At 38.8% G+C, this 10,000-nt stretch overlaps 2 long non-coding RNA genes across 2 annotated transcripts in view; one reads left to right on the top strand and one right to left on the bottom strand.

Moving 5' to 3' along the window:
- Positions 1–10,000, top strand: part of LOC128248606 (uncharacterized) — an 83,166-nt gene that overhangs the window by 16,559 nt on the left and 56,607 nt on the right. The window lies entirely within an intron of this gene.
- LOC128248607 (uncharacterized) overlaps positions 778–10,000 on the bottom strand; it is a 34,128-nt gene continuing 24,905 nt past the window's right edge. Inside the window, exons 3-4 of the long non-coding RNA XR_016242956.1 lie at positions 2,363–2,492; positions 778–1,252 (exon numbers count right to left, since the gene is read on the bottom strand). This is a non-coding gene — a long non-coding RNA (uncharacterized LOC128248607). The remainder of the gene's footprint in view (positions 1,253–2,362; positions 2,493–10,000) is intronic.

Raw genomic sequence — 10,000 nt, forward strand, 5'->3', positions numbered from 1 at the left:
ATTTCATCTTCGATTAACAGACTTCATTTTTCTTTTTTCTTTTTGTGTAGGTGTTTATATTGACTCTGATGAGTTTTGATCCCTGGACAGTGATGTAAACAATCGATGATGAAACATGTATTAACCATCTTCTAGCACAATTTCATCTCTATTCTGTCCCCTTCTATCGTTTAACCCCAGGTCATTTTTCATCATATACATCTAGGATCCCATATTTCGTATGTATAACAAGAGCTATAACAATTAAAGTGTTCTATGTGCGAGATGACAGCGAACTGGTATTTCTGGACTGGTATTTCTAGCTTTTCAGATGACCACGTAGGGCCTTTCACGTATGTGTTATGCTTTCATATAAATATAGCACGTGCTGGTAAGGCAAATACACAAACAGATATGTGTCGTGGGCGAGTGGATGTGGACATGATAAATAAACATACATACATTGTTTGTCGGGTAGATAGCGGATATGGGTATGGCTAGAGATAGACAGACAGACAGATAGATAGATAGATAGATAGATAGATAGATAGATAGATAGATAGATAGATAGATAGACAGACAGACAGACAGACGGACAGACAGACAGACAGACGGACGGACGGGTAGATAGGTAGGTAGGTTGATGGATGGATGGATGGATGGATAGAGACAGACAGACTGACAGACAGACGGACGGACGGATAAATGGATGGATGGATGGATGGATAGATAGATAGATAAATAGATAGATAGATAGATAGATAGATAGACAGACAGACAGTCAGACAGACATGCAGACAGACAGACAGACAGACGGACAGACAAATGCACACACACACACACACTTTTAGGCAATCTGACGCACATTTAGATAGATCCAAAATGAAGGCTTTTTACACGCGCATATTACGAACGCATTCTCCCTCTGTATCTTACTCAGACGCGCGCGCGCACAGCACAAGTGCGCCAACCGATGAGCCCCGCCAGACATACAACATATGGAGAAAGAGAGAGAGAAAGTCAGACAAACATAATGTTGCACAACACATACACAGGTCTTTCATCTTTAATATTTTATTTTAATAAAAGCGGCGAGCTGGCAGAGTCGTTAGCTCGCCGTGCGAAATTTCGTCTGTCTTTATGTTCTGAGTTCAAATGCCGCCGAGGTCGATTTTGCCTTTCATTCTTTCGGCGTCGATAAATTAAGTACCAGTTACGTACTGGGTTCGATCTAATCGACTGGTCCCCTCTCCAAAAATTTCGGGCCTTGTGCCTAGAGTAGAAAAAAAAATTATTTGCTTCAGCTATTAGACTGCGGCCATGCTGGGGCACCGCCATTTTAGTCGAACAAATTGTGTGTCTGTGTTTGTTCCCCCAACATCGCTTGACAACCGATGCTGGTGTGTTTACGTCCCCGTAATTTCAGCGGTTCGGCAAAAGAGACCGATAGGATAAGTACTAGGCTTACAAAGAATAATTCCTGGGGTTGATTTGCTCGACTAAAGGCGGTGCTCTAGCATGGCCGCAGTCAAATGACTGAAACAAGTAAAATAGTAAAGAAAGTATACATATAAGAGGGATGACCACTAAGTGGACATCCCTTTTGCTAGAAGAAAACCCCCAAGTCTGACCACCTAAGAAAAGATTGTTCTCAAGAAAATTCAGCAAATACCACAACGTAAGCCAGCAAGACAAATGAAAAGATTCAAAATATAAAGAATTAATCACAGACCGGTTTCGTCGTTAACTATTTACGTAATTACTTACGTAATTGTCTGCAACACTTCAGTATGACCGTCCTTTGCAATATAATTTGCAGAACTATACACGAGACGTCCGCATGAGATTGACCCGTAGCACACACACATACAGACACACACACACACACACGCACACACACACACACACACACACACACACACACACACACACACACACATATATATATATATATATATATATATATATGAGTGTGTTTTTTCCTCCATCACTGCTGGACAACAAGTGTTGGTGTATTTACGTCCTCATAACTTAGCGGTTCGGCAAAAGAGCACCGATAGAATAAGTACCAGGCTTTAAGAATAAGAACTAGGATTGATTGATTCCACTAAAAATTCAGAAGGTGGTGCTCCACCATGGCCTCAGTCGAATGACCAAGACAAAGAGAAAATACACACACAGATGTGCGCGTACTTCATGCATGAAAGGGCCAACACGCAGGGGTTGCCAAGTGTGCACGACACACTAAGTGTCCTGCATGCCAGATGTTCAATTCCTGATGTATGGATCCCCAGCTTCGTCCTGATATTTATCCTTACACCTTCCTAACTACACATCTACGTACGTTCCCCACCCGAGGTATACAAAAAGGATTTGTCTTTACGTTCTGAGTTCAAATTCCACCGAGGTCAACTTTGCCTTTCATTCTTTCGGCGTCGATAAATTAAGTACCAGTTGAGTACTGGGGTCGATCTAATCGACTGGACCCTCTCCAAAAATTTCGAGCCTTGTGCCTAGAGTAGAAAAGAAAAGAAAACAGAAAATTATATATTACACGCACATACGTATGTATAATTACATACATATATAATTATATTTATGTGTGTGAACGAATGTATATGTGTACAGGTATGTACACATATACATGTATATACGAATACAAGTATGTATATGCATGTACGTGTTTGTTGTATATACGTTTTTAAGCACACGCATACATAAATACATACACGCACACTTATATATACATGCCCTCATACACACTTATATACACACACATACATACAAACATACATACATGTATGCATACATGTATACATACATACATGCATGCATGCATACATGTATACATAAATGCATGCTGCCTACGTATGGCGTGAAGGGATGGCACTCGGTCGCTTACGACGTCGAGGGTTCCAGTTGATCCGATCAACGGAACAGCCTACTCGTGAAATTAACGTGCAAGTGGCTGAGCACTCCACAGACACGTGTACCCTTAACGTAGTTCTCGGGGATATTCAGCGTGACACAGTGTGACAAGGCTGGCCCTTTGAAATACAGGCACAACAGAAACAGGAAGTAAGAGTGAGAGAAAGTTGTGGTGAAGGAGTAGATCAGGGTTCGCCACCATCCCCTGCCGGAGCCTCGTGGAGCTTTAGGTGTTTTCGCTCAATAAACACTCACAACGCCCGGTCTGGGAATCGAAACCGCGATCCTATGACCGCGAGTCCGCTGCCCTAACCACTGGGCCATTGCGCCTCCACGCCAACGACAACAGCACATCATTAAAGGCTCCGACATTTACTCAGTCTCATATTCACAAACATACAACACGTGATGTGTTGGTGCTGTTTAACCCTAGGTCAGTCTTGACTAAACAGGCCTGATCAAAGGTAACCCGGCCATAAGTAGATCGTTTTTTTTTTGTTTTTTTTTACCCTCCCCTATCTTTTGCATAAGAAATCGAAGAACCAAAGACGACACAGTGTAATGTATGTTTTTTTCTAAGACTTTAAGTATTCTTAGAATTGATGATGATTTGGTGCTATTTCTAGCAAGATGAGAGAGCACTCAAGGTCTAGCATCTGCCCCTAACGTCGGCTCTCGCTTGTCTGTCTGTGTGTATACAGAACACACACACACACGTGTAAAGATTGTCTAACAACACGGCTAATTGGGACGAAACACGTGACTACGTTGTTGAAATTACAAATCTAATGAAAATAGCTGAAGAGAAATATTGACCGAGATATTAATTTTTGCCGAGGGAAGAGCGCGGGAGCAAATATACACACACACACACAGACGGTGAGGGCGGGAGTACTAACACCTCTTCGTTTCTGTATAGCAAGGGTGGAAAAGAGATCATGAATATCGATTATTAACCTAACACTAGTTGATGATAATCCCTACGCATTAAAAGGAAAAAAAAAGGTATAAAAGAAAGACAAGTGACTCTGTTGGGAATTGAACTCACATACCGTGTGATATTTTTTCCTTTTTTTTCTTTTTCCTTTGTTATTTTATTTTCCCTTTTCATTTCGTTTCTTCTTTTCTTTTGGTTGTTACTTCTGGATAACGTCTGTATTTACGAGAGGGGACAACTAGTGCTCAGCAAAACCCATGCATACATACCTACACACAGGTGTGCGTGCACGCTTGTGTATACATGCACAGGCGCAGGTGTGGTTGTTTGGTAAGAAGCTTGCTTCTCAACCACATGGTTCCGGGTTCAGTCCCACTGCGTGTCACCTTGGGCCAGTGTTTTCTGCTATAGCCCCGGGCCGACCAAAGCATTGTGGGGGGCTTTGGTAGACGGAAACTGAAAGAAGCTCGTCATACATGTGTGTGTGTGTGTGTGTGTGTGTGATTGTCCCCCTACCATCACTTGAGAACTGATGTTCGCGTGTTTACTTCCCCGTAACTTAGTGGTCCGTCAAATGACCGAGAGAATAAGTACTAGGCTTACAAATAAAAAGTCCTGGGGTCGATTTGTCGTTCGACTAAAATCGGTGCTCCAGCATGGCCGCAGTGAAATGACTGAAACAAGTAAAAGAATAAAAGAATATTGTGCCATGCTCTCTCTCTCTCTCTCTGTATATATATATATATATATATATATATATATATATATATATATATATATATATATATATATATACATACATACATACATACATACAGACATACATACATACATACAGACATACATACATACATATATATATATATATATATATATATATATGTTTTTATGTACTCCTTTATGCACATCAGCCGAATGGCTGTGGCCATGCTGCGGCACCGCCAGTGTCATCAACTTATTAATGCCCATTCTGTTATGACTGGCTTTTGGTGAAGGAGGGAGTTCGATGTGATGTATGTTCATATGGCTCCTTAGACAGGGGGGAATCAAGTTGTTTATTATGCATATATACATATATGTGTACTTATATACATATACAGACACATGCATCTATGCATCTATGCATATATATATATATATATATATATATATACGTGTGTGTGTATATATATATATATATATATTGTTGTATTTGGGGATGGTCATAAAAAGACACGCACTGTATATTTGGTGTTCACTTGCTTCAGCTTTATTTTATATTAATTGTATTTCAGTCAGAGTTCTTTCGTCACACTTCTGTGACCTCATCAGTGGTCCTTTGCTTTCTTCTTTCTTTCTTACTAATGATCTGCCATTTTGTATTCCTATTATATGTCTTTACTTGCGCATGCGTATATCCCTGTGTGTGTCTATGTTTAGTAAGTGTGTGTGTGGTAATGTGCCTACATTATCAGTATCCCCTGTTTATACACGTTCGTTTAATCTACTTTTATTTATTTTATTCATTTGTTTATATCTACTTACTTTTTCTTTTCTTTCTATTTTTCGCAGTTAATTTAATTTAATTTATTTTGTTTCTGTATATAGTTATTTAATTTCATTTATTTATCTGTGTATTGTATTATATTCATATTATTATCAGTTTATGAGGATCTTATTCTGTCATAGGTTGTGGTGTGTTGGGGAGGTGTGCTACTGTTCCATTCTAGTTTCCTATTCAGGTTATCTTCTATTATATGTGTAGCTTCCGTAATTTGTCTAAACGTTGCGTCTGTTCTGTCTGGACAAGACCTTAACTTCTATGTTGTTGAGTGAGTCCCCATGTTCCTGCTCGGCGTGCTGATGCGGAACCGATGAGCTTTTCTCTTCCTTAAGTTCCTTCCAATGACCATTTACTCGCTCTACTATGCTTCGTGCTGTCTCCTCGAAGTACGTCGTTGTCTTGTTACTGCACCGTCCTTCTGTACATCTTATACTATAGACTACATTCCTAGCTTTACAGTTTGTTTTCGGCTAAATCCGCATGCAATACAGTTTCTATCAGTACAGGGGTTTCTACTAAAAAGGTAGGTTCTACCGATTAGGGATTTGCTAGGGTTGCCTGGCATTTCTACAACCTTAATTCTTAGCTTAAGTTTGTCTAGGGCCCTTCTATAGTGGCACGCCAGTTCGACTGTAGGGGTGGTGTCGACGAACATGACACTCTGGTATTTGTGGCTATCATACCATGAGTTGGCCTTCCCTATTTTCTTCTTAGTCCTTTCAATGGTGCTCCATGACTTACTCCTATAGAGTGGGCAAATCCCATTCCTATCGTTACGTATAATAGTTTCAAATTTTCTCATGGTTCTTTTGTATACTCTGATCTTTATATATCAGGTCATCCCATAAGTTCTGACCGGATTTCGAATAAAGAAAACAAGTGATCAAATGTTATATTTAATCATGAATGTACTTTCACTGATTATCTATGACTTCCTTCCATCTATTTACAAGCTTTTTAATCCCATCAATGTAAAACTCTTTTGGTTTCAAAGCAAAGAACTCTGAAATGTCACTTTCGACCTCCTCCTGGCTTGCGAAAGTTTTGTCCCCCAAATGATTCTTTAAACTACGAAACAAATGGTAGTCTGAAGGAGCAAGGTTGGGAGAATAAAGTGGGTGAGGAACTTTTTCCCAACCAAGCTCTTCGATATTCTGAGATGTGATCTTTTCAGTCCTGATGAAACATCACTCCTTTTCGATTCACTAAAACAGGTCTTTTTTTTCTTCAAAGCTCGGTTCAAACGCTCTAATTGCTGACAGTAGACTTGAGCATTGATTGTTGCATTAGGTGGTAACAATTCTAAGTGAATTACTCCTTTGCAATCCCACCAGATAGAGAGAAGAACCTTTTTCCCATGAAGTTCCCTTCTCGGTTGTGGTTGAGCTTTTTCCGTTTTACCAAGCCACTGTTTACGACGGTTGGCATTTCGATAGAAGATCCACAAGTCTTTGGCCAGCCTGGGGCTATAGTCAAAGATAGTTGCTTAAGGTGCCACGCAGTGGGACTGAACCCGGAAGCATGTGGCTGGTAGTATATGTAATTTAGAGATCAGAACTTAATTGCAGATCTTGCCTGTCCAAATCGGATATGAAATCTATGTGGAAGTCTTTTCAAAACATTACCTGGTTTAAAAAACCACGTCAGATGGCCATGATGGTTCGAAGGTGTAGGTACAGGGGATGGTCAAACTGCATAAGAAGTAGACAACCACCATACACATATATACATACATACATACATATATATATATATATATATATATATATACATACATATATATATATATATATATGTATGTATGTATGTATGTATGTATATGTATATATATATATGCATATATATGTATATATATATATATATATATATATATATATATATATATATATATATGCATATATATGTATATATATATATATATATATATATATATATATATATATATATATATATATATACATACATATATGCGTATGTCTGCATATATGAGTATAGATATGCATGTATAGGTACATATATATGGTGCAAATACAATGAAAAATAAAAATGGACAGCACAACAGTACAACATTTTAAGAGGTATTAGCTTAACTTTTAAGTGAAAAGAGTAAGCACCTTAACCTTTCGAGCGTTGGTCATTCACCAGAATAATGAGAGAAGAGTAGGGCAGAGAGAAAAGAAAAGGGTTAGAAACTAGGCGGGGAAACTGTCTACGAAGTTACGAAGGGAAGGAGAGGTGGGTGTGTAGATGAATATATAAAGGATAAAGGTCCTTTCCGAGCTCTATAGACTCATAGGGCTGGTGTACCGATTTCCGCAGCATATATATTCTCTCCTGAACGGGACGCCGGTCCGTCACAGGATTTCTCCTATTTGCCAGATAAGTGGACTGGAGCAATTTGAAATAAAGCGGTTTTTTCAAGAACACAACACGTCGCCCGGTCCTGGAATCTAACCCATAATCTTAAGATCATGAGTCCAGTAGCTTAAACAAAGGAGGAGCACTCCGTCGGTTACGACGACGATAGTCCCAGCTGATATGATCAGCAGAACAGCCTGCTCATGAAATTAACGTGCAAGTGGCTGAGCACTCCACAGACACGTGTACCTTTAACGTAGTTCTCAGGGAGACTCAGCGTGACAGAGATTGTGACAAGGCTGGCCCTTTTGAAATACAGGTACAACTCATTTTTGCCAACTGATTGGACTGGAGCAAGTATCTTGCTCAAGGACACAACGCGTCGCCGGGGATCGAACTCATGACCTTACTATCGTGAGCCGAATGCCCGAACCACTGAGCCACGCGCCTTCACTATCTTAGCCACTAAGCTTAACCACTAAGCCACGCACCCCTACGGGTGTTTAGAGGCGAGTATAGGGGGGGGGCAGTGATATGGATATGTGTGTAAAGGTGTGCAAGTGTGGAGATAATATAATGGCACAGGTTAGAGTGTGTGCATTTGTGCACGTGTGTGTGTGTGTGTGTGTGTGTGTGTGTGTGTGTGTGTGTGTGTGTGTGTGTGTGTGTGTGTGTGTGTGTGTGTGTGTAATCTTTGGGCGGGTGATATGAAAGCGTGTATATGAAGGAGGTGAAATCGGATAACAGTTCAGGTGTGTGCGTGCGTTGGCCTGTGTGTTTGCGTCCTAACATGTGTTTATTGTTTGTCTATTAAGCCTGGCAATTATATATCTTTACACCAAAATACACGGTGATAGAATTTATAAACAAACACCGAAGCAGATGCAGCAAATCGCCAACTTGGGATTTAGTTCATTGCCAACCGCAACACATTCTCTCTTATACAAATATATTCATACACATTCATACATTCTGTCATTGTTTTATATATATCTATCTATCTATATATATATATATATATATATATATATATATATATATATATATATATATATATATATATATATATATACACACTCTCTCTCTCTTCCTCTCTCTTACCCACACATAGTCACACAAACGCACACATATTCGTGTTCTGAGTTCTATTTTTCCTGTTTGCATCGCCAAAGTTACACACATATATACACACACACAGATGCTGATAGATAGACAGACAGACAGACAGACAGACAGATAGATAGATAGATAGATAGATAGATAGATAGATAGACACAGAAATATATGCATACACACATACACATATATTATTCAGAAAACCTTATATATATATATATATATACACTGAGTGTTAATATATTCATCTGAGGGTCGTATAACATCAGATACTCCGAGTTCGATGTTTAATTTCCGATGCTCCTCGTCAGCGATAGTCTAAGTGGCTGTCATAGTATCTGACAGACATTCTCTGAAATATATATCCAGATAAACACACAATCGTCTGAACCCTTGCCCTAAATTTTAAAAAAAACTGTTACCAATCTATCATATATCGTGCGATACTCTCTACCGCGCGGTATTTAATAATATCAGACCATCGATATCTCACTGTTTATCAACATCCGCCGTTTAACGGTGCATTCATGGAATCTCATACATTATCTGATGTACACAATCCCTTGCTCACTGTGTTTCATAGATTATAAAACAATTTCTTTGTTGTTTGCTGTATTTACACTTTATACCCTGGGCGCCACCCAGACATCTGGGGTTCATAACGGGCAGGATAATCGTAATATATTGCGTGGTTATATGATGTCGAGAAACGCTAGCACGAGATAAAAGTTTAAAAAATACACACGTGTACTTATGAGTGCTCAATGAAAATTTTATAGAACTATGAAATTTAAGGTGATAATACACTTCGTTATTATTATTATTATTATTATTATTATTATTATTATTATTATTATTATTATTATTATTATTATGATTATTAAAAACAAAAAAAAGAAGAGTGCCATTCTTATCAAGTGAACGATATTTCGGCATCTAGTGTACCTTCCACAGGTTCAAAAAATAAACTTGTCAATCTACTTCGTTTTTGGTAATGCACGCTAGATGCCGAAATATCGTTCATTTGATAACAATGGCACTCTTCTTTTTTTTGCTCCAGCATACCTCCTGGAGGAGTTACCTCAATCCTATAAAATATTATTATTATTATTATTATTATTATTATTATTATTATTATT

The sequence above is a fragment of the Octopus bimaculoides genome, chromosome 8 (assembly GCF_046866305.1).
Source record: "Octopus bimaculoides isolate indiv1 chromosome 8, ASM4686630v1, whole genome shotgun sequence".
In the NCBI taxonomy this organism is placed as follows: domain Eukaryota; kingdom Metazoa; phylum Mollusca; class Cephalopoda; order Octopoda; family Octopodidae; genus Octopus; species Octopus bimaculoides.